Source organism: Vipera berus (assembly GCF_964194415.1).
Source record: "Vipera berus genome assembly, chromosome: 3".
Lineage (NCBI taxonomy): Eukaryota > Metazoa > Chordata > Lepidosauria > Squamata > Viperidae > Vipera > Vipera berus.
This window is the reverse complement of record NC_138204.1, coordinates 146,013,146-146,038,847: the sequence shown is the minus strand read 5'-3', so window position 1 is coordinate 146,038,847 and position 25,702 is coordinate 146,013,146. Positions and strand designations below refer to the sequence as shown.

Below are 25,702 nucleotides of genomic sequence, written 5' to 3'. Positions count from 1 at the left end.
TATGAAATTAAGATATGCACCCTCCATGGGAAGGGAAGTTTCAGCACAAAAACATAAATGATGACGGTTTTTTCTACCAGAAGAATGCCATGTAATTGCAAAACATGCCAATCCGAGGGACTAATACAAGGCAGCACAAAACGAGAAAGAAAAAGAAAGTTATGTTTTGTGCAACTCTGCCTGTTTCACAGCAAAGGCCAGCTTCTGCTGCCTCTATTGTGGAAACCACCTTGACAATCAGTAACACGCAACTGGAGCTGCCAGCTCCATAGGACAAGGCTCCAATATTTCTGTGCAAAAAAAAAACCCAGATATTTGAACAGGTGTAGCTTATTGTGCAAACACATCTGCTGAAATTCTCAACCCTGAAAACCGTCAAGGAGTCCTGACGTCTTGTGTCTAGCCACCTAACTCATGGAAAAAGACAGCCCCGGACAGTTCATGATGTCACTGCAAACAATCTGCCGTAAACTTACTAGACTCTGCCCCGGTGCCAACTGCACCACTGCAAGAACCAGAAATAACCGCGTTAACAATAAGGCACAAATCTCGTCTCCCACGACACACGAAATTTACATACTTTATATTAACAAGAAATTCAGCATTTATTCCTGGCTTCTAACTAGGGAATAAAGCTATTTTACATATGGAAGGCATCGGTGATGATTTTTTTTTTTAAAAGGTTTAGTATTTCCTTTGAAGCTATGCAGCACAGCGGGATTATCCTTAATAAGTCGTCTTCATAAAGCTCATGGTACACTTTCGGCAATCGTTGGAAGTTTGTTTCTTTTTTAAAACATCCTGGCGACTCTTCTCGTCGGAACTGCCTTTCCGTGTAGCGGGACCTTTCCGGTCTTTTAGCACCAAGGCAGGCAAGCAAAAAATGTTAACAACAAAAAAGAAAATGAAAAAAATAATAATAATCAAGGGACGCTTTCCCCAAATCCCATTGCTTTGCCGGCGAAAGCGCAGATACTAATCTACCCCGCCTTGGCAAGCAGTTGTTCAAGGGGACAGGTTGTCCTGCAGAAAACCGAGGCTCCCTCCTCATTTCTGCCGCCGCAGCGCGGTGCCGTCCGTCTCCCTACCTCGCCGAAGGATAGCGAGGTGCACTCCTTTCTTACGTTTCAAGCAGGGCCCTCCCGCCGCCGCTTGCACTCGCTAGCTAGGCCGATGAGGAAACGGGATTCCCAGCAGCTGCAGCTCCGGCTCGCGCCGCCTCCCCGCTTAAAGCTTCGTCGCGCGCCTCGTTCGCGCCGGGCCGTTCAAGCGCCGCCGCCGCAGCCGCCGCCGCCCAGCCCAAGGCGGGAAAAGAGGAGAACGGCTCCCGCGGGAAGCTGGTGAGCGCCGCAGTCACAATCCAGCTGCGGACGGCAGAATCATATTTTTTTTTTGCGCGCGCGCCACAGCGCGCGAAGGCTCTTCTCCTGCAAAACGGCGCTCTTGGGATGGTTTGCCCGCGACGAGGCGGCGGTGGGAAACGCGAAGGCAGAAAAAGCCGAGGAAGGCAGACACGGCTTGTTTGGGGGGGAGGGCGGGGGAGGGAAAGGAGGTGGAAGGCTGGCGTACACGCCGCCCACGCCCGAAGCGATCATTCAAGGCGGGAGCGGTGGCCCCAAGCATGGCAGACCGGACTGCAAACTTTTTTATTTTTATTATTTTTAACGTTCGTAGCGTGTCCTAAAGCGGAAGTTAGAAGGGGACCGTGGAGGTCTTCGACTCCCGCTATTTCAGGCAAAGGGACGTCCCAGTTTCTTCTTAAAAACTTCCAGGGTTGGAGCCTTCACCAAGTTCTGGAGGCAAAGTCATCCCACCGATGAATTGTTCTAACCGTCAGGAAATTTTTCCTTCGTTCTTAAGTTGCTTTCTCTCCTTGGGTTAGTTTCCATCCGTTGCTTCTTGTCCTGCCTTCGGGCGCTCTGGAGAATAGCTCGACTCCCTCTTCTTTGTGGCAGCCCCCTGAGATATTGAAAGACTGCTGTCATGTCACCCCTGGTCCTTGCTTGTTGTTAGTTGCGAAGTCGTTTCTGACCCGTCGCGACCCTATGGACAATGTTCCTCCAGGCCTTCCTGTCCTCTACCATCTTCTGGAGTCCATCTAAGCTCACGCCTACTGCTTCAGTGACTCCATCCAGCCACCTCATTCTCTGTCATCCCCTTCTTCTCTTGCCCTCAATCTTTCCCAGCATTGGGCTCTTGCTAGACAAACCCAATTCCGGCAACCGTTCTTGATATGTTTTAGCCTCCAAGTTCATGAATTCGGTATTCAGGAGACTGACCTATCTATCCACGGGACGGAATTCGTCCCCGTTTCGGGGGTCTTGCTCCCCAGGATGTGGTTTTTTTTTATGGGTTGCCGCGCTTTGCAGCTTGACCCCCTTCGCCCGTATTCTTCCCGCGAAGGAGACGCGCGGGAGTTTCCCACCTAGTTGGCTTTTGGAGAAGCGCGGGAGTACTAACTCGTGAGAGAAATCTCTCCAAGTTGTAGGGGTTTCGGCCTCGCTGTGCGGATGCGTCCAGCGCAATTTTGAGAAGGGAATCTCCCCGTCGCTTCTAATGGGAAGTGCTATAACTTTACTTTGCGAGCGGCTGCAGGATTGCAGAACACTCGTAGTTGTGCAAACCGCACAACCACTAGCTCTGGCAATCCCCCTCCCGGGGATGTTGGGTCTTCTAAACAGCTGCATGACAGGCAGAAATTAAACGGCTGCTGTTCGCCTCCCCACCCTAATTAGTGCATTTCCATGTTGGGAAATCTTCAGCTGCTAAAATTCTCTCATACAACTGCTGGTGGCTCAGGAACTCCGCCAGATAATAAAATAAGCCCCATTTGTTTGCCAATTCTGCCTCAATCGTTTTCTTCCTTTTTTTTGCAATGTGTTTGCCGGATTTGAGACCGAATTCAAGCGCTGGGGCGTTATAAAATGAAATAATGGTTTCAAGAGTTCTTATATGCCTATGCTAAACGCATTTCTCCGGGCATGATCAGATCCTATCCATACTGGTTTGACGAGCGGTCAGATTTTTATAGCCTAAAGGACGAGACTTCCAGGCATCTTTCGGTTTCAAAATAAAGTAACGTCGTTGCCAAAGTTTTGCTTTTGCTTTTGCAGAAGCCTTATGGGAAATAACCAGCCTCAAGCAGGATGATCTTTTAATTTCAGCTTGCTAGGGGTATTTTATAAAAAATAAAATAAAAGGAAATATATAGTTTTACCAGATACTGCTAATTGCTGATCTGCCCTTTTTGAGGTGGGTTGTTACAGCAGCACAGAACAAAGTGACTTATGACTGATCCTTGCAGCATCGCCACAATCAAATAGGATTTGATTGGTATAGGTAGGGCATAGGGCAGGGGTAGGCAACCTTGGCTCTTTTATGACTCCTGGACGGGTGTTGAAATCCATGAGTCATAAAAGAGCCAAGGTTGCCTACCCCTGCATAGGGTTTTCTGCCTGAGCAGGGGGTTGGACTAGAAGACCTCCAAGCTCCCTTCCAACTACTAGTACTACTATTATTATTATTATCATCATCATCATCAAAATCAAATTTTGGGTGCTTGATAACTAGGTTATATTTGTGATGGGTGCAGTGTCCTGCGGTCATGTGATTTACCTTTTGCGACCTGAAAAGGAAAGTCAGTGAGGAAGCCAGATTAACTTTACAACCATGTTACTAACTTAACTGCAGTGGTTCGCTTAACAACTGTGGCAAGCAAGGTCGTAAAATGGGGCAAAACTCATTTAACTCTCCCACTTTGCAACAGAAATTTTGGGCTCAATTGTGATTTTAAGTCGAAGACTACCTGCATTTTAGAGATGGGGGCAGCTCAGGCAGCCATTTCTTTATAGCCAATATATGAACTTATGTTCAATATCTTGCCCCAAATGCAACAGGCTCTGTATAGATCAGGGCTTTTCAACCTTTTCACCCATTGTACCACTTTTAGGATATGGCATCCGAGTACCACCAGTCGCCTAGCAAGGTGTCAAAGACTTGATGACCAAAAAAAAAGAAAAGAAAAAAGTGATGAAGTACAGGTAGTCCTCGACTTACAACAGTTTGCTTAGTGACTGTTTGAAGTTACAATGGCACTGAAAAAAGTGCCCCCCAAGCCACAGCCAAGCAAGACACCTGCCTGCCCACCCAGCAGCGCTCTTCCTCCTGTCTGAGGTTTTCATTGTTGTGAACATTTCTGTTGAGGATTGGTAGCAGGGCTGGGGTGGGGTGGGATGTTTGGTTTTTATCCCCCCCCCCGGTCTGCTGGGTGGTTGCAGCAGGTTTTGGTCACTTCACATGACCCTGGGACACAGACCGTCATAAATATGAATCAGTTGCCAAGCATCTGAATGTAAATCACAAGACCCTGGGGATGCTGCAGCATTCCAGCTGATCGGCGCTTCTTCTGGGCTCAGCAGAAGCGCCAGGATCAGTGCTGAGCTCCAGCTGTAGCCTGGTGCTGATCCTGGTGCTTCCGCTCAGCCCTGACAGCCCTGCAGCTCCAGCCATCTCTCGCTCAGGCTTGTGTGGTGCTGCCACCGGTTCAGCTCATTCCCCTCCCGTTACCACTTTTCTAGGATGGTCGCCTACCACCTGCCAGGTGCCAATGTACCACAGGTGGTACCCATACCACTGGTTGAAAAGCCGTGGTATAGATAATAGCAAGATAAAACACAATACAAAAAAAATGCCACATAACCAGCACTGAGAAACAGCTAAGGAACCAAACTCACTTAAGCAAGATATTTTTAACTTCTTTGCTAATGGAGGGAGGGAGAATTTCAGGGTGGAGGGAGCCACCACTAATAAGGCCTGTCGTCTGGTTCACATCACCTGAACCTGTCAATGATGCCCCAATTAGATCATCACTAGATGTTCAGACCCAGGCATGTTAGGCCAGGCATGTCAAACCCGCAATGTCGCATGACACATTGGGACTTTTTTCCCATTGCCGGCAATGGGGTGGGCACGGTTTTGGTGCGATGCATCCAGCCTGCGGGCCAGTAGTTTGATATGCCTGCGTTAGGCCAACCTTATCCTGGTAAAATGCTGCTTGATATATCCCACTGCAGTGCTTTGGATGTCGTTTCAAGGAAAAGGTTTCCTCCACAATGGAATATTCAGATAATTACTGTATGGAACTTACATAGTTACTCTTTTCTCCATCATTATTAACATGGCATTTAACATTTTTGAAGGCCTGAAGACTACAAAGTGGGTGGGGTACTTACTACTGGACAGGCCCAGATTTTGGGGGAGAAGAATTGAGGGGTGTTATTTATTTATTTCAATGTTTATTATGAGAGTTACACTACAGGTTTTATTGCTGAACTAAACTGAGTGTCCCAACACCAGCTTGGTAGCAGACCTTCTCAAAGGTGATCCATCACCACTATATCTTACCTTGGAAAGGTTCATGAACTACATGAAATACTGGACATCCTTGTATTTCACAAGGCTGTGAAGTGCTTCCTATCCGAATACTGTATGCCTTTAACCTGGATTGATAATGGACTATTACTGATTATATAACAGTCATTATGATAATAACTATTACATATAATGCTTTTGAGGGGCGCGGTGGCTTAGTGGGTTAGGACACTGAGCTTGTCGATCAGAAGGTCGGCAGTTTGGCGGGTCGAATCCCGAGTGCCGTGTAACAGAGTACCTGTTACTCGTCCCAGCTTCTGTCAACCTAGCAGTTCAAAAGCACGTAAAAATGCAAGTAGAAAAATAGGGACCACTACGGTGGGAAGGTAACAGCATTCCGTGTGCCTTTGGTGTCTAGTCATGCCGGCCACATGACCACGGAGACGTCCTCGGACAAGCGCTGGCTCTTCGGCTTTGAAACGGAGATGAGCACCGGCCCCTAGAGTTGGAAACGACTAGCACGCATGTGCGGAGGAACCTTTACCTTTACCTTTTATAATGCTTTTACTGTATGTTGCCCAGAATCTCAGTTGACTGAAGCAATTGATTAAAATTGTAGCTAATAAGATAGGAAATTGTGAATTTGAGCTTGGTGAACAATATATGGCACCAGAGGTGCAGGTTACCTGCTCCTACTCTAGAGTAAAAATGCAGTAGCTTGATCAATATGTTAGGGTAAAGAACTCGTCTCTTATTTTACAAACATTTCTGTGTGCATGAGCTGTCTTACAACAGTGTGCCCAGAAGTATAGAAATTTTAAAAATACTTGGGACTTTTGAGCTGGAAAGAGAAATATGCAGGAATACATACAAGTTAGAGGATCCACGCTCAGTGGTGGGATTCAAATATGTAAACAACCGGTTTTCTGTGTGGATGCTGCTTCCAGAGGTCTGTTCTGAGCCTGGGCAACAAAAAATTAGCTACCGGTTCTGCTGAAGTGGTGAGAACCGGCTGAATCCCACCACTGTCCGCGCTGTATATTGTGGTGGACATTTATGTAACATTTATGCCACTTGACTTGGTGTAAAAACATACAGGTAGTCCTTGACCTACGACCATCCGTTTCCTGACCCTTTCAATGTTACAGTGACATGAAAAAAAGTGACGACCTTTTTCACACTCATGATTGTTGTAGCATCCCCATGGCCACATGATCAAAATTTGGACACTTGGCAACAGGCATGTATCTATGACAGTTGTACTGTCCCAGGGTCATGTGATCTGACAAGTAAACTCAATGGGGGAAGCCAGATTTGCTTAACCGCACGCTTCACTTAACAACTGCAATCATTTCTTTAACTGTGGCAAAAAAAAAAGTTGCAAAACGGGGCCCAACGCTCTTAACATCTATCTTGTTTAGCAGCAGAAATTTTGGGCTCAGTTGTCATCGTATGTCGAGGACTACCTGTATTGCATGGAGGTTTTCCATCCCCTCCCATCTTCGGTGGGGTGCAAGGTGATTTGCATTTGTACAGTGTCTACAGGATCTACACTACTGCCTGACAGTTCAGAGCTGCTTGTGTAATTTGTCCTCGCTATGCAGCATGTTCTGAAATGAATTGTAGCTGGAGAAGGAACTCCAGCTAAGAGGCAGCTCCACAGTTGAGAAGCAGAGGGCTTATGTACATGCGCCACATTTTGATCTCCTACTCAGAAAGGACGCTCCTACAGAGTGGACTGGCTCCTTCCTGAAAGAGGAGGAGGGAAAAGGAGAAAAGAAGAAAGTGGGTCAGGAATGCAACTAGCCTCTATCCACCTCCCCACTTGGTTTTAGAGACAGGCAGCTGCACTGCCTTCCCGGTTGGAAAGCAGGCCTTATGCTGCTGATGTTTCTCACCAGCTAAGGCTCCCTGATGGTTACTAAGGGATACTAAGGGATGTGTTTCCTTGTGACTTGCGGGGGGGGGGGGAGGGATGACCATTTTTTTTGATGCAACCCATGACCTTAGTTGATTTATTTTTTCTAAACTGAGTGGAGGAAATCTTAAACAGGATGGAAACAGCAACCTTCTGTTTAGAAGGCCATAAGCCTGAGCATGTGAATGGTCCTTGCAGTTTTTAATTTTTTCCCCCCTGGACTTTTCTGTTCTTGATCGGCAAATCTGAAAATAGTTTGCCTTGGAAAAAATAGTAGTTTTTGCGCCCTGTACTTAAGCTTCAGAATTGGCCAATTGGATAAGTTTCCACTTGGGTCCTTGAACATTTTTTTTGAATTTTTTTTTTACCAACTAGGCAACTTTGACTTCTAGCTTGTGCTTAGCATTCATCCTTATAATCTCAGCAGCGCTCAGGTTACCAGAGAGTATTTTATAGTAGTTTGTTGTTGTTGTTAGCTGCGAAGTCGTGTCCGACCCATCTCGACCCTACGGGCAATGTTCCTCCAGGCCTTCCTGTCCTCTACCATCTTCTTATAGTAGTTTACACTCTTTTATCTTATATATGCCTTTTATATATCCTTTATATCTTGATGCCTTCTTTTATTGAATATATTCCTTCTCTCTGTCTTATGCTGCTCTATGACTATGTTAAAGATAAATTTCAGTTGGTTAGCATGGGCATCTGCAGGCAGGGAGACATCAACTGTGTTGAAACCAAAATAACTGAACCTTGCCCTTTTATGTGAGTGTGATGCCACTGCCAAAGGGGTGTGTGTCTTTGATTGCCTGATCCTGCCTATTCTCTTGATGTTGCTGACCCCCACCTTTTGTGTGTTCATGAGGAAAATAAACCAAACATAATGCATGATCTGACAATTCTGTTTTGTTGTTTTACATTCCTTGGTTTGGGGATTTTCGGATGCTGCCCTAAATCAGAAAAAATCCAAAGTACAAGAGGCTTTACTGCCTAAAATTGCCCTGCAACTCCATTAGTTTTTATATCCAACTAGACAACATATGAGCCATTGGGTCATCATTTCAGAGATTATTCTCTTACCTAAGCAGAGAAACAGAATGACCATGGGTGGGGGGAAAAAATCAGTGGAAGCGGGAACAACCTTTGATTTCCTGTTGGCTTCCCCACTGAATTTTTTGTAGGATGCCAGCAGGTAAATATTTCTTCCCTCCCTCTTCCTTTCCTCCCTCTTTCCTCCCTCTTCCTTCTCTCCTTTCCTCTCTCCTCCTTCATTCCTTCTCCTTGCTGTGGAGGTCAGGGAAGATGCACAAGAGGTCAGGAAAGGTGCATGGGGGTGCATAAGAGGGTCGTGAAGAGTATCTGGGGGTGTGATGTGAGTTGGGTATAATGCACATGAGTGCATGAAAGGTGCTACAGGGTTGGGGAGAGTTCATGTGAATGGGTGGGGTTTCATGAGGAATGCTGTACAGGTTGGGCTGAGTGCACAGGTGTGTGCAGGGGTACCATGTAAGTCAGGAAGGGTGTATGGGGTGAAATGCAGTCTAGGAAAGATGCTTGAGAGATGCCATGAGCATTGTGGAGGGTGAAAGGAGTGCATCCGTTAAGGTTACAATCAAAGTGACATGAGAATTTAGTAATATATAAAATTCATCCAATACATGTTTTAGTTTCCCATATGGTTTGTTTAACCATGGCTTACTAAAATAGATTCCAATTGTCTCAGTTTGTACAACACATCAAACTAAATGTCTTCTGCATTATTTATTGAAATTTATGGACAATGTTTTCAGGTGCCCAATACAGCAGAACATTTTTTATTGCATTGTTCCATTAGAACCCAACCTTTATGTTTTTAGGAAAGTGCTAAAGACAAAGTAAATGAACTGCAATGTTTCTGCAACGTCATATAATCTAATACAATAGCTGGATTCTCTAGGCTAAATTAAGATTATGGGTAATACTAATCTGTTTGACAAGTTCAATTAGATTTCTCCAAGCTTGAGAGAATCAAATCTTTTTGCAGCTGAGGGGGCTACACTTTTTTAATCGAATGGGATATTTTTGGTGCCATGTAACAGAGTGAGCGCCTGTTACTCGTCCCAGTTTCCGCCAACCTAGCAGTTCGAAAGCATGTAAAAATGCAAGTAGAAAAATAGGGACCACTACGGTGGGAAGGTAACAGCGTTCCGTGCGCCTTTGGCATCTAGTCATGCCGGCCACATGACCACGGAGACGTCCTCGGACAAGCGCTAACTCTTCGGCTTTGAAATGGAGATGAGCACCGGCCCCTAGAGTTGGAAACGACTAGCACGCATGTGCGAGGGAACCTTTACCTTTACCTTTTAAGGGCCAAAAGGAGAATGGCAGTAAAATGCAACATCATTGGAGGATACCGAATTTCCATTTTGGGAAGATTTGAGACTTTTAAAAATGTTAAAAAGAACCTCTTAAGCTCACTTCTGTATTTATCCATTTTATGTGATTCCCTCCCTTCTTAGCATTCAGCGATTGTGTCATAATTTGCTATAAGTTTCCAGGGTCCAGACTTTATGAGCTGCCAAAAGTTGGCTTCAAACCAAAACACTCTGTTTTGGTTTCATCTATCCACAGAACATTCTTCCAATAGCCAATTGGCTTATCAAACTGTAGATGGACAGAAATGTTCTTTTTGGAAAGTAGTGGCTTTCTCTTCCTATTCTTGTGCATATTTATTCAAAAGTAATGCTGACAATTTTTTGGGTTCTTATTTGCAGTTGTGCAAACTGAAGGAAGCAGGTCGTATTTGAAACCCATAATTGAGTATATTCCCATCATGGTTTTTCTTCTGCTACTTTGCCTCAAACAAAAAAAAAATTCAAGTTACCAGGCAGGCAGGTAAGCAGGTAGCCTGTTTGTATCTTAAAAGGATTGACACTGTCTGCCTGGTTCAGATTCCAAGGCAGGCTCTCTGAGATGCTTCCAGATATAGATAGAGATCACACCTGCACAACAGGTTTGAAGGCAGACACTAGAAAGATGTGACAGTGGTCCAGATAGCAGGATATGAACGATTGTGCAGTAAAGAGTTTCTGATCGCATTAAAAATGGGCAGATCATTGTTCTAAAGCTTAAACAGAGATGTGTCATTCTTTTGAATCTGAACTTCATAAACAGAAAATGGAAGGAAGGATTATTTTGTCTTTTTGTTTCCCAGAACTACTTCAACGAACTCCTGCCTATCGGTCTTGAAAAGATGTGTTGAAACCAGTTAGACTGCTTTTTCGTAACACCCATCTGGCTAGAGGGCCTTGAGAAAGGAGTTGTGTAACATTGCTGAAGTTCTGAGACCTGAAAATTTCATACGCAAATGATGTTCACCCACCATGATTCCTTAAAGGTGTTATTATTTCTGACTTCTTTTAAAATAGGCATTGATGTTTTTCAATTCTTCTCTCCAAAAAGGCATTTGATTTGAGTAAGTAAAAACTATAGACTGAAATTATGCTTGAAGGCAGTTTTTCACAAGAAAAGGATACTTCCGTTTTTAAGATCCAATGTGAAATCATACTTAGACAACTATTTCAATTATAACAATAATTCTATAACTCGCAAAATTTCAGACAGAGCGCTAACAATGTGTTACAAACTATTTGCTGTCAGGAATATGCCTGAATTAGTTTGCAGTCTTCTCTCTTCACATGTTCTCTCCCTCATTTCCTAATCTAGTCAAGCCACTGTTAACAATATATTTTGGTTATTTGCCATATGGATGATGTGGAGGCAAATATTAGCATCTGAAAGCCCAGTGCTTGGTGTACAGGAACAGACAAGTTAAAACTCTGCTTCTTATCTAAAGATTGATTCTAGCCTGTTTGTGGTTTGAAATCCTTCTATAAAATTTTGTTCTTTTTCTTTCACTTGGGAGCACTGGTGCAAACTACTGCACTCTTTGGAACTGCCTCTCCCTAGGGTCAATCAGCCTAAGGGCAACAGAAAGATAAAATTCCCCAAGCCAGATTTGTAGGCTCTATGACGAATACTTCAAAGGTAACTTCCACAGTCATATGCAGACTGCTTCAATACAGTTGGTATCCTGTAAACCAAGTGGGAATCTTGCAAATAGCCAGCTAGCTGGCCATTATGGCACTCTGAAGCCCAACATTTTCAGAAAGGTGTTAGGCTGGAAAAGGTTGTCATGCCTTCTTGGTGATGACCACTGTACCCATATGAAACAGTGGTTCTGATCAGCTTCAGCGCTGTCTAAGAAAATGCATTAATCCTCTTTTCATGAATTGGGAAGCTTATAATGGACAGAGAGATACAGCTTAGTGGGAGGGAATGGCACTTTGATTAATGAGGTTGGTGGGTAACCTTGGCCAGACACAATTTTTCAAGCAAACCAGATTTTACACTTCACACATTGCAGTGGATGGAAAGAGAAAAACAATACAAATGTGATTAAGCCACACAAACAACATTAAAATCGGTCAGAATTGAACTCCTGGCTGTGGGCAGAGTTAGCCTGCGATGCTGCATTCTAACCACTGCGCCACCACGGCTCCTTCTATTATTCATTATTATCAATAATAATGTGGTTTTTAGCGAAAGCAAATTCCCAAAATAAAAAAAATATATCGTATTCCTGAAGCAATCATATACAGTAGTTATGTTCACACCCCTCATTTATTTATGCTTTCATGCCGGTTCAATCTTGCAGCATAAGGGAAAAAACATGCTTGGCAGCCGTAGAAGGAAAGTAATTCAAGGCCAAAGATGCTTTATTTATTATCCATATTTCCAGTACTTTTTGCTCTACGAATTGTCTTGACATCATTGATGGATCACCACTTTGGTAATCGGAGTCTTTCAAGCCTATTGGCATCATACCAAGATCCCAAATATGTATGAGGGTGTATCCCAAATGAAAGTTTGGTATATGTCAAATCCTATGTCCAGAGGATAGCAACTTGGTGCCTCTTGGCACCAGTGTTTGTCCATGTTGATTAATTTAAACATTTTAGAATAGTTATTCATAGAAGAGTGTCTTTGATGCCAGAGGATACAATTTCCAGTACACTCTGCCAGATTAAAATCCTTCCAGGTTAAAACAGCTAAAGAAAAGAAGAAATATTAAAATGGATCTTACTCTATGGTAGGCAGTTAGAGAGATAATCCTGTAATTGAAGTGATTTGTTTAAAAAAAACATGGGCATAATAAAAAAAATGCCATTAACATCTTGGCAAGGATTTGGTTCCTCTTAGGTATACATCAATTTTTCTTCCCACTTTTAACACCAGCTGCCTGCAATTAGTGCAGGTTCGCATCCCACCAGGCTCAAGGTTGACTCAGCCTTCCATCCTTCCGAGGTAAGTAAAATGAGGACCCAGATTGTTGGGGGCAATTAAGCTGACTTTGTAATAATGCCGCTTGGGAGGGGGTGTGAAAGCCCTAATAAGCAGGCATGTACATAGGATGAAGGCTACTGCTAAGCTTGTAAGCCGCCCTGAGTCTTCGGAGAAGGGCGGGATATAAATGGAATTAAAAAAAAAAAGATTCAGATTTGATCCAGAATTTCATGAGAAGTTGACGTGCGACGATGCCACCCTGAAAACCCCTGGTAAATCCTTTTTTTAGAGTTCATAAGCAAAAAACAAAACTAAACAAAAACACTAATTTAGTCCAATTTGTTCGGTTTATATTTTAATTTAATACTCATAAGGTTGCAAATAAGGTTTGGGGGAAAGAAAGAAGTACTAAGATGTGAATGTAATGCTAGACTGTACACCAAAAAATGTGGAATTCATTAAAGCATGAAGATCTTTGAATTTACTGAGTATGAGCAATAGTAAGAAAATTGTTCTACTTGCTGTAAAGACTAATGCACTTGATTTAAAATCTTGGATGGGAATATGTGTATACTCTCAACCTATAAACTGACTTTCTACTGATGCTTATAAAATGTGTTGAAATATGTTTGTGCAGTAAAGATTTAATGTTTAAGAGACAAATGCCTTGGTAGTGTACAGTAGTGGTTAGAGCATCACCTTTGATGCCGGTTCAAATCCCAGCTGGTACCTATTTTACCAGTAGTGGTTCCTGGGCAAAGACCCCTTAATGTTTCACCTGCCTACCTCAAAATATGAGAGTAACACGAACTAGAAGAAGAGTCATGCCAGTTTGGACATCCTCCAGATTAACAAGGAACCAAGGCTGCTGATGATAAGTGGGCTACTGGAGAAAACCATATGTGGACAAGACAAGTCAAGCTAAGCTGGAACTGTTGGAATGCTATTACAACAGCAGACCTAACGAGAGGACATATATGAAGCATATAAGGTACCTATAGATGGACAGAAGATCTGTACCCACACTAAATGAGAAACAGCTAGTTACCAAATGTTTCCACATAGTAAGGAGGAAGCTGCTATCCCAAATGGAGACAGACCAACTACACCAGGGGTGTCAAACTCAATTTCATTGAGGGCCGCATCAGCATTGCGGATGCCCTCAGGGGGCCAGGTGGGGGTATGGCCAGGGTGGGCGTGGCCTACTGGGTGGGCGTGGCTAGAGTGCATATGGCCTACTGGGTGGGCGTGGCCAGCTTTACATCGTTGGCATCAAGGGTGCCTATGGGGGCCTGGGCAGGAGTGGGACAGGTCTGAGGGTCTCTGGCAGAAGGAGGGTCTCTGGGCCAGGGCCAAGGCAGTGGGGGCCGTTCCCTCACTGTTTCCAGGATGGCTTCGCGGGGCCACATGAAACCACTTCGCGGGCCGGATCTGGCCCCCGGGCCTTGTGTTTGACATGTCTGAACTACACATTCCATTCCATTAAGTATGTATGTATGCATGCATGTATGTATGTTCTAACATATCCTTTCTTTTCTTGGGATCTAGAAATGGAGTGGTGAAAGTCACAAGTTCCCACAATCCAGCAGAGAGTACACAGAGTGACTGGTATGGTATTTGACATAATACTTCATTTGGAAGCAAGATTTCATATGGGCCATAGTCACAGGGAACCTTAAAAAAGGTAATTTAAGAAACATGAAGCTTATTTTCAGACATCACTGTTATTTTTTAAATTTGGGCACAATTTAAAATTTTCAAGAAAGTCACAGTTCCTGGAATATATCCATTAACATAGAAGCCTCTTAGTCAACTCTGTGTTTGTGTGTGTAATCACTCCTGATTCCTAGTTACTGCCTAGACTAGTACCTGCAGTTTATACAGGTAATCCTCAACCTATGATCACAATTGAGCCCAACATTTCTGTTGTTAATTGAGACATTTGTTAAGTGAGTTTTGCCCCACTTTACAACTATTCTTGCCATAATTGTTGAGTGAATCACTGCAGTTGATAAGATAGTAACCCAGTTGTTAAGTGAATTTGGCTTCCCCATTGACTTTGTTTGTCAGAAGGTCACATGACCTTGGGAGACACCAACGTTCATAAATATGAACCTGTTGCTAAACGTCTGAATTTCGATCACATGATCATGGGGATGCTATAAAAGTTGTAACTGTGAAAAATGGTCATGTCACTGGTTGTAACTTTGAACAATCACTAAATGAACTATTGTAAGTCGAGGACTACCTGTATAGTACACGCACGTGCACACACGCGCGCGGGCGCACACACACACACACACACACACCCCTTGCCAGAAAGGAATTTGTTTGGGGGAAAGTATTTGAAAGTGATTAAAAAAATATTTATTTCTTCAATGTAGGCTGAAGAAAGTAGAGAACTGCAGACAGAATGGACAATGCCCAGCTAAATCCAAAAAATGCCACAAACTGTAAGAGGCAGGAAAACATTTCATGGCCCTTTGTCACCATGTAAAATAAATTGTCATTATGAATATAACTTGAACATACGCCTCAGCAAAATAAATATTTAGATTCCCAATTGGTTTATTCATAAAACAAAAGTACAGTCACGGCCAGGATTGATTATTTTTACCATATGTTCTAAACCCCTATTTATACAGTATCGTTTTGCAAGCACTACCAATATAATTGGCTGGTTTATCTGAGGGTTTTCTTCTTTGCTGTTTGTGATGGGTAAAACATCTTTAGAGGCAGCATCTTGCTCTGTTTAGCAACCACTTTTAAATCATGCCCTTGCATGTGTATTTGTATTTGAAGAAACCGTAATGTGTCAATTACATCAGGCATATACACATGCTTTGTTTTGTATTGTTATCTACATCCACTTTAAGTTTATTTTATTTAATAGGCAAATGTCTGAGAAAGGATCCATTTGAGAAACACTTATCATTGTATAACTGATGTTTTAACTCACAGTGCATGATTTGGTCAAAGATCCTGAGTTAATTAGGCACTAAAACAAGGAATGTTGAAATCCCACCATCCCAAGGTAGGAGATGCTGGAGGGTGTTATACACCACATAAATGTTACCGTCCAAATAAGAAACAAGGAAGAAATAAGCTATCCAGGAAGGCCTGTATAGCACTCACTGATTTTACTGTATAGGAATATTCCAAGAGGTGAAAATCAAAATAAGATTTATCTTTAAGACAATTATTATAGAGGAATACAGAGACCTGAAGAAGGAATTCAATGGCCATTAAACATAATACTAATACTGATGATGATGACGACGACGACGATGACAACGACTTAGGTGAGGGAATAGATTTGGAACTCATCAAATTTGCAGATGACACTAAACTGGCAGGATTAGCCAAAACCCCAGAAGACAAGCTCAGGATCCAAAAAGATCTTGACAAACTTAAACAATGGGTCCTATCCAACAAAATGACTTTTAAAGTGGAGAAAAGCAAAGTTCCACATTTAGGCAGGAAAAAATCAAAGGTATAAGTACAGATTAGGCGAGACCTGGTTCAAAAACAGTAACTGTGAGAGGGACCTTGGATGATCACTTGAATATGAGCCAGCAGTGTGCAGCAGCTGCCAAAAAAGCTAATACAGTACAATCCTGGGCTGTATAAACAGAGGCATAGAATCAAGATCACATGAAGTATTAGTACTGCTTTATAAAATCCTAGTAAGACCACACCTGGAATACTTTGTCTATGTTCTGTTACTAATTGAAGTGTCAGTCATGAACCATATGATGGCAGTTGCATTCCATTGCAACTGAAGGTATCTTTTTGAAAGAGACTGCTTGCACATAATGATGTATGAAAGTTTATGGCAGCATGCAAATCAACGGGAAGTGTTATGTGCATGTGTACTTCTAAAACATATTGCAAATATTGGGAGAACTATACCCAAGTCAGTGGTGCTTCAATGCTCTTTGATTGCGGATCTTTAAAAACACATCAATCAAGGGAATAATGTTCAGGCCTAATTATGATATACAATAGGGGTCCCCAACCCCCGGGCCGTGGCCCATTACTGGGCTGTGAGCCATTGGGAATGAGGCCATGGAAGCGGTGGGCAATCGTGTGCACGCATCCCCACTTGCATGAGCAGTGGGTGAGCATATGTGTTACGCTCCATTTGCATGAGCGGGGGGCACGGATGTCCACTGCTTGTGCCAATGAAACCCTGCATGTGTGCTTGCAGACCACTTGTGCGGAACTAACCCTTCTCCTTTCCCCTCTCCTTGCCAGTCCACAAAGCCTGAAAGGTTGGGGAATTCTGATATACAATATGCCACTTGAAAGTTTGGCAACTGATATGGCTAAAACGGCAAAGGATCTTTATTGAGATTATTCTATTTATATTTCAATATTCTGCCTTATTTTGCATCTCAACTGCCTTCAAGTCCCCATTATTTTATATTTTAATCTCAATAATCCAACCAAAAGACAGCTTGCCAGCAACACACAAAAGACCCAAAGAGACACTGTCAGTTCTTCTGCGTTTTCCTCTATGATTTTGGTCCTGGGCCAAGTGAAAATGCACCATCTGTCACGGGTGATCCCTGGTTTTGGTTCATACTTGGTGGGATCATTGGTGAATTTCAAATAGTATTTCAGGGCAAACTAAAAATAAAGTTTCCAGTTGAAATGGATAGAAAAATGATGGATACCCAAGAAAAATGTCCAGTCTACAATCTGATACCTACAGCCTCCAGGCAGATAAAAATAGATCCCTATGCCAATGAACAATTTTAGACAATATATATAAAGTCCTGTTAGGTCGTTACAAGTTTAGGAAACCAGCCATACAACACCCTTTGTACATCCTGGCTCATATTAAGCCATGAACCATGGTTTGCAAATTGCAATGACGGTTCATACATTGCACTGATCAATAAACAAGCAAGGTATGTTGTCACTGGGATCTCAGTACTTTCCTATATTGAACCATGGTTGGCTCAATCTAATTTTGGGGTTCCTATTATCCACTGGTTGGATTTACCCAACATGCTTGGTAGCTTCTACTTTTTTGGAATACCTTCCTTCAGAAGTACATGTAGCCCCAAGCCCTGTAGTTGGGGCTACATATAGTTAAGACTTTAGAAACAGGTAAAAACTTAGCTTAACAATATTTTGGTCCCAGATGATCTGAATTAAGAGTATCTACAATGATACTGTTTGTTCATTCTGTAATTCTTTGTGTATGTCTTCCCAGAATCCTTCAAGAGTGGGGCAGTTTATATATATACTGTAAACAAGCAAGCAAATGCATAAATGTGTCTGTTAATTATTCGGTAGACCCTGTTAGTTGTGAAAACAGGAAGCCTGATTTCTGAAGATTGTTGTTTACGCAACATTCAAACCTATGGCTAACTGATCCATGTTTTAATGACTTCACCTAATGATCTAGATGTGGCAAGATACGGAACCGTAACGAATCATACTACCTGAGGATTGTGTGGCTCCAAACCTCTCTGTTCCTAGCTTAGATCCAGTTTGTGATTCAAAAAAACAGAGTGCCTGAAAGCAGCGAAGCAGAGATTACAGGTATCAGTGGGTGATATCATATACATCTTTGTACAAATGATAATTATGTAATTTGCCTCAGTTGTGTTTTACAACTGATTCACACTATATTACAGTAGCTGTGTCATTTGTGGAATGACATCATAATACTTGTGAGATTGCTTGCCCCGTTTTCCTCCTATGGATGGTCCTGACATGAATGGTGGTCAGCGAACCCCTTCATTGTATTACATGTCCAATGCTGCGTAAGTAGAGAAATCTATTTCTTTGTTGCATCTTTCACCTTCATTTCTTCAATTGCATCTTTACTAGGCAGCGTCCAATCCAAATATTGTCCATGTAATGTATTGGACTTTGTCTTGTTAAGGGAACATCACGTGGGTTAATTGCTGGAAGGTTGCTTAAGCAGGGAAGCTGGCTAACGGCTCCCAGCTCCTCAGACAACCCGTCTCCAGTGCCGCCATTGGCTGCTTCTAGGGCGGCAATAGGTTGCTTTAAACCTATTGGCAGCCGCCTAGAGGCCAGGGTATAAATTGCTGCATTCGCAGCCCGGTTTCTCAGTTCAGTTCCTGCAAGCAATAAACAATGATCTTTGCTGAACTCACTGGCCTCGTCTCGTCATTGAAGCAATGAACCCAGTATCTAACAGTCCAGATTCAGATTTGTTTATTGTTAACCAAGTGTACTTAGGTCATGCTTTAAAACAGTGCTAAAACAATATTCTTGAGTTGGTGGGCACACTTGAAGTAGAAAAAGTGTGCGAGTGTTTATATGTGTGTCTGATGATCCCAAATCACTTTCTCCACATTTTTTTACAAAACAAGCTAGGTGCATATACAAAATCCTACCCCTGGTCCTTCTAGGTGAGGACCTGCTACATTGCAAGAACAGGAAGGATAAGACAAAGGTGGCGAGAGAAACACACATATGCAGTCTAAAACAATAAGTATGCCGTATGGCCGTATCTAAGGTAGCCATTGAGTTTAACAGACACTTCCTGTTTCCTGACTTCCTCTTAAGTTCTCCCTGGAGGCCCATGGATGCAGCTTGGTTGGCCAATCAGACATATTCTAGAAAATAGTCTCTGTTGTCAGCTGCTGTCTGTGATAACATACTAGGAGTTATTCATTTGGGCTGTATAGTTTTAGATTATATAAAAAAGCATCTTCTCCCAGTTCCTGACAGCTGATTACATCTGAATCATTTTTACTAAAATGTGTTTGGATTGTATTGTATTTGATGAAGACATAATTATGGAATAAAAAATTATCTCAAACATCATGTATAAATCCACTGTGGACATTTGTTGGTAGAGAGGGTGGAAACAACAATGCAAAAATTAATTCCAAACGTATGAAAAATTGGTTGTTTTGTGGCTATATAACTTTTTAATGTGAGAATGGCAATTGAATAATAAATTGTTAGAATATTATTTTACAATGCCATGAAGTTAAGATCTGGGGGAAAAGTAATTACATATATGAATTTGATTTTGAACCAAAGATTAATATTTTCAGAGGCACAGTTTTTTGTGTATATCTATTCTAATGAAATTGGCAGCTGAACAATGAAAATGATTTCTCCACATCCTTATTACTGCCAAGAGGTTAGTTATATAAAATTATTTATATACAGTATATTTACACACACTTTCTTTCTCACAAAGACCTTATATGCATGAGAAACCTTTATAAAAACAATTTATTTTAAAACTGCAGTTCCTTATTTTTCTCTCTGTTTTATTGAAATTAGGAAGTATTGTTAAATTATGCTATAAATCATTCCAACAGAAGATTCCTTTTACTGTGCAAGTGATCAATAATATAAACGTATATATTTACCAAATATGGAATATCTATACCTACTTTTTTGAATATTCTCATTTTATTTCTACATCACCTCTTTGCATGTCTTTTTATTTATTTACATGCTAAGAAGAAGAAGAAAAGACAAATCCTGCCTTGTTTCAAACCATTATTAAACAAAATGCACCATGGCTTATCCCCTTTCCATTATTATTATTTTTTTTGGTTCAATAATTTGCAGCCGTTGGGTCAAGATGATAGCAGATTGCAAGGATTAGAAGAGGAAAACAAAGCTTGCTTGCCTGCAGAATAAACTCATTCTAATAGTTTTTAGTAAAGTGCTTTGAATTTTGTCTATATAAAAGTTACAATATGGTATTTCCTACATACATTTATTTTACATGATTACTCCAAGCCCATATGGTTTCCAAACTTTATAAAACTTGGAGCAGGACGAAATTCAACATACCCAGTGCTCCCAAGGCATCATAATCCTTTTTTTGTTTACAACTGCCACTCCTTTTCCTACTTTTCATTTGGTATGTAATCGGGTGCTTCAAGGATCATTACGTGCTTAACTCCACCATGCCGACAGAACAGCTGAACATGCAGAAAACTGAGAACCCACCCTGTAAACTTGCTCTTCTATTTCTGCTGTCAAGGAACCTCGATCAGAAGCTCTGATTAGCAGAAAACAAATCACTGCTGACCTGCAAGATGAGGCTGGACCTACCCTGCTCACTGTTTTTGGACATTCCTTAAACTGCCACTGATTCTTAGAACCCCGAAAAAGACTTACGTGTGTGTGTACGCACACACAGACAACTGTGTAATAATATATAATAATGTGCATACACATAAACTCATATCTACCTAGGTTTTTTTTAACAGGTACAGGTGTTCTTTTTCTCTTGCAGCCATTAGTTGGAGTTAGGAGAGAATTCCGAAATGTATTTTTTGCTTGCATTCTCAATCAGGCTGGGAATTCATGTTTCCAGGGGTGAAAGGTTACTCTATTGCTACTCCTAATTTATCCTGCAATTCACATCCTTAAGTCTGCTCCCTCTCTCCTAAATTCTTTCTCAGATTTGGTGGAAGGGAACCCTTCTGCTGACCTTTATGGCATGTACAGCTAACCTTAACTGAGAACATGTTATTAAAAATGGTGCTATGGTTAATATTAATTTGCAAGAAAATATGGATCATGAGGTAATACATTGGCATTTTGGTGAGGCTATGAATACTGAGAAAAAATAATAATTCAGAAATTGAATGTATCTCAAAATCACATTTTTTAAAATTTGTCCCTACACACACACACACACACACACACACACACACACACACACACACACGTGTGTGTTTGTGGATATTACTTCACAGACAATCCAGTCTATGCAACACATGTTATGCAATCAAACAGGCATCCTAAGCAACAATAGCACCATCATCTTTTTTTAACTGGTGCAGCAAACTTCGCAAATATCTATTTTTATCCTGCCCTTCCCCCAAGGTATGCATTTATCGGATCTATTGATATCTCCTGAGGATAAGATGCTTTCAAAACTAGTTATAGCAGATCAGTGGCAGGAGACAGCTATATCACCACTGCCATCTCCTGCTTTCAAGCACCTCAGAGGTATGTGAAAAAGATAGGCCTTGGCCTAATCCAACAGGGCTATTCTTCCAAACACAATTATCTCACTTCTTCATCATACAGGGTAGTCTTTGATTTATGACCACAATTTAGCCCAAAATTTCTATAGGTCAATTTTGCCCCATTTTATGTCTTCCTTGCCACAGTTGTAAACCAAATCAGTGTGGTTAAGTTAGTGACACAGTTCTTAAGTGAATCTGGCTTCCCCATTGACTTTGCTTGTCAGAAGGTCGCAAAAGAGGATCACATGACCCCGAGACACTGCAACCGTCATAAACATGAGTCGTGTCTGAATTTTGATCATATGACCATGGGGATGCTATAATGGTCATTTTTTTCAGTACTGTTGTAACTTCGAACCCTCACTAAAAGAATTGTTTTAAGTCTAGGACAACCTGTATTCTACTGTATAATAACCTAGTAATTGGCTTTATGTCACCCACTCACCCATGATTCTATGAAGACCACAGCTAAAGTTAAAAGTTTGATATGCTGGAGGTACATTATTTCTCACAGATTTTGGATGACTTTCCGCACCTACTATTTATTTGTTGCTTGCTTTTATATTCAACTTACTTGCAGAGACTAAAGGCAGCATTAGGCAATTCTCCCATGTTACCTTACCAGTCTGAACAAGGAAGCTTCTGATGATGACTGAGTTGGATCTGAGTCTCATTCTCTCCAGTCTAACTACTGTGGTCATACAAGTTGAACTATAAAATTGCCAGCCCTTCAGCATAGACCAGGTCAAGAAACAAACATAATGGGGACTCCAGGAATGCTAGTTTATTGTTGTACGGTGCAATAACAAAATCTTGAAAGCATGTTCAAGTTTCTGTCCTATCTTTTGCAAAACAGAATTAAGGCTGAGTTATTTTGAGTTATTTCCTCAATAACTCTATCTCCTATCTCTGGTATGTGCAATATCTTGTCCAAGGTTTTCCTTCCTCTTCCTTTAACAGTCATATCTTTCCCAGGTCCATATTCCTTGAAATACGGTACCTTCAGAAGTAGCAATAGCCATCATTGCAGATCGTTTGAAAGGGGACAAAATAAATTTGTGGAGAGCTAAATTACTACTGAATATTAGTCTTGATCTGGCTTCTGTTCAAATGTGAGAGATTCCATACACAAAGATAAAAGATAAACTCAAAGAAATATAAAAGCAAGAGAAAGAAAAAGTGGACAGTATTGAAAACAATAGAAAATGAGGGGGGGAATACAAAAACAAATTGTTTAAACCAGTTTGCTCTAGTAGTTAAGGCAGCAGGCTAAAAACCAGGTGACTGTGAGTTCTAGTCCCACCTAATGCAAGAAAACCAGCTGGTTGACCTTGGGCCAGTCATTCTCTCTCAGCCCAATCTATCACAAAGGGTTGTTGTGGGAAGGAGTATTATGTATGTTCACCCCCTTGAGCTATTTATAAAAAATTATGAAGGCAGAATAAAAATCAAATACATTTCTGATCTTCTCTACAGCAGTTATAAACATTGTTTTTTTATTTTTTATTTATTTTAATTCCATTTATATCCCGCCCTTCTCCGAAGACTCAGGGCAGCTTACAAGCTTAGCAGTAGCCTTCATTGTATGTATATGCCTGCTTATTAGGGCTTTCACACACCCCCCAAGCGGCATTATTACAAAGTCAGCTTATTGCCCCCAACAATCTGGGTCCTCATTTTAACTACCTCGGAAGGATGGAAGGCTGAGTCAACCTTGAGCCTGGTGGGATGCGAACCTGCACTAATTGCAGGCACTAATTGCAGGCAGCTTAAGGAGGCATTAGCCCACTGCTCCACCAAGGCTCTTAATGCATACAATATCATCTTCCCCGTACAAAATTGCATAAGTTTCCTTTCCCTCACATATACTGTATGCCCCTTAATCTAATTAATAGATCCAGAAATCACTTTTTATACATGTTCAGCAAAAAGTCCAAAAAGGGTTTTCATTCTTTTAGAAAAGTAGTAGTTTTTTTCCCCTCCCTGAAGTTAATTTAGCCATTTCTACAAGCTCTATCATCTTCATGGTCCATTCTTTTGTGTTGCCTATTTCTGTATTTTTCCACCTTTGAGCATTTAATAACCTCGCTGCCATTGCCATATAGAAAACCGATCATCCATGAATCTTTTCTAATTGACGTTCTGTAAGTCAATTACAGTAAAAAAATGTTCTGGTTTCATCTAAATGTTGATCAAATGTGGGAGATTCCCAGTGCTTTTTTTGTAAAAGAAAAAGGTGCCGGAACTCACACGTCATACAACCTGCCTTGCCTACCCTACAAGGTTCCATCCAAAAAAGGTGCCGGAACTCCGTTCTGAGCGTTCTATGAGAAAAAAGCCCTGGAGATTCCTAACGACCTCATTGGTCATAAGATGATACAGAATGCTGGACTAGATGGGCCCTTGGCATATTCAGGAGGATTTTTCTTACCTTCTGAACGATCAGAAACATTAGATTCTAATATGTTGGATGGGTAGACTGAGACTGATAGACAAGTGTAGATTCATGTTATTTATTAAATAAAAACAGGCAGATTTTGACTGCGTTAGTAAAATACCCTTTTACAGCAGCTGCATCTTCTATTGAAATTGTAGCAGACTGATGTTAGGTCTTTGGAATTGCAAACAAAAACTGCATATATGAAAGATGGAGCAAAAGATTTATGGATTTGGTAATTAGCCTTAATGTATAAGCCAAACTCCTGGCATACTTCAGCTGTGGATATCTGTCCTACACTGTCCAAGGAGGGTTCTGCTGAATATTTTGCCTTTATATTTGGTATTGCCCCGTTAGTGTTTCTCATTTTTTAGAAGCTATTTGTTCCTTCCCTTAAGGAAGGGTTTGTAGTATTTTATTGTTATAAATATGTAATGGTAAAATAATAAAAAGAGTGCGTAGAATCAGTTGACTTGAAATTTAATCCCGTGGAACCTGAAAGACTGAGATAAGGCAAACATCCTTTTCTCCCATTGTGAATTGCCAACACAGAGCCCATTATTGCTGTTTTTTAAATGGCTTGTGGCTGCAGAAATGTTCTAGCTTACCATTTGGTCAAAAGAACAAAAATGTGCCAAACTGGGTGGAGTTAAAACATGGTGTGGAGGTATACAGTGATGTGAACATTATTTCTAAGACAATGTGGCTAAAACTGTTATCTTCTTTGCTGCCTGGGATAAAAACTAAATCAGGTAAAGTTGTTTACTACTCACCCAACCCATGTCTGTGGTTCAAATGCCTGGAAGTCATCATTATTCACCTGAAATGAATATGCAGGTAGCTAAGGGCAAGGCTATACTTGTGAGGAGTTATTAACATCCACCACTCCCTCTTTTCTCCTACTTTCCTTCCCACAGGGTGCAGGTAGTATAGGACAGCAACGTTCTCCCCACAAAAGGTCTAAAGATCAGGTGAAGGTAGACTTGGTAAGGCAGATAAAAAGGAAGAAGTTCTTTTCTTCCAAACTGGTCCATCCAGAAACAGAAACTCTCACCCGAAGAGAAAATTCACTTGGTCTAATTATAATTGAACTGATGTTCAAACCCATTCTTTGCAAGGGAGTGTTTCTGGGCTAATCACCATTTCTCAGTCCAACCAACCAGAGAAGAGAGCGAGTTAGAAAAGACAGGGAAGAGATGAGTCCACGGAGAAGTAAGGAACTTATTATGATAGAATAACAGAATAATAGTGTTGGGAGGTACCTCAGAGATCCTCTGGTCCAGCCCCCTGCTCAAGCAGAAGAACTTATACCATTCCAGACAAATGGCTGTCCAATCTCTTCTTAAAAACCTCCAGTGATGGAACACCTACAACCTCTGGAGGCCAGCCTTTCCACTGATTGTTCTCACTAACAGGTAATTTCTCTTTAGTTCTAGGTTAGATATCTCTTTGATCAGTTTCCATCTGTTACTTCTTGTCCTGGCCTCAGGTGCTTTTTGGAGAATAGGTTAACCCCCTCTTCTCTGTGACAGCCCCTCAAATATTAGAAGACTGTTATCATGTCATCCCTAGTCCTTCTCTTTGTTAGACAAGACATACCCAGTTCCTGCAACCGTTCATTGTATTAGATTCCAAATCCCTAATCATTTTTTGTTG

General features: G+C 41.5%; 2 long non-coding RNA genes across 3 annotated transcripts in view; one reads left to right on the top strand and one right to left on the bottom strand.

Annotated features, from left to right (window-relative positions):
• The first annotated feature begins 1,194 nt into the window (after positions 1 to 1,194).
• LOC308665880 lies at positions 1,195 to 15,456 on the top strand. 2 transcript variants are annotated; one of them, XR_014025980.1, is made up of 3 exons: positions 1,195 to 1,340; positions 10,479 to 10,661; positions 14,159 to 15,456. It is a non-coding gene; the product is annotated as an uncharacterized lncRNA (long non-coding RNA). The 2 variants fall into 2 exon arrangements; XR_014025981.1 differs by having other exon boundaries at positions 10,479 to 10,739.
• The window catches only part of LOC308665879, a 28,355-nt gene continuing 13,402 nt past the window's right edge, over positions 10,750 to 25,702 (bottom strand). The window contains exons 3-4 of the long non-coding RNA XR_014025979.1: positions 18,067 to 18,139; positions 10,750 to 12,375 (exon numbers count right to left, since the gene is read on the bottom strand). This is a non-coding gene — a long non-coding RNA (uncharacterized lncRNA). The remainder of the gene's footprint in view (positions 12,376 to 18,066; positions 18,140 to 25,702) is intronic.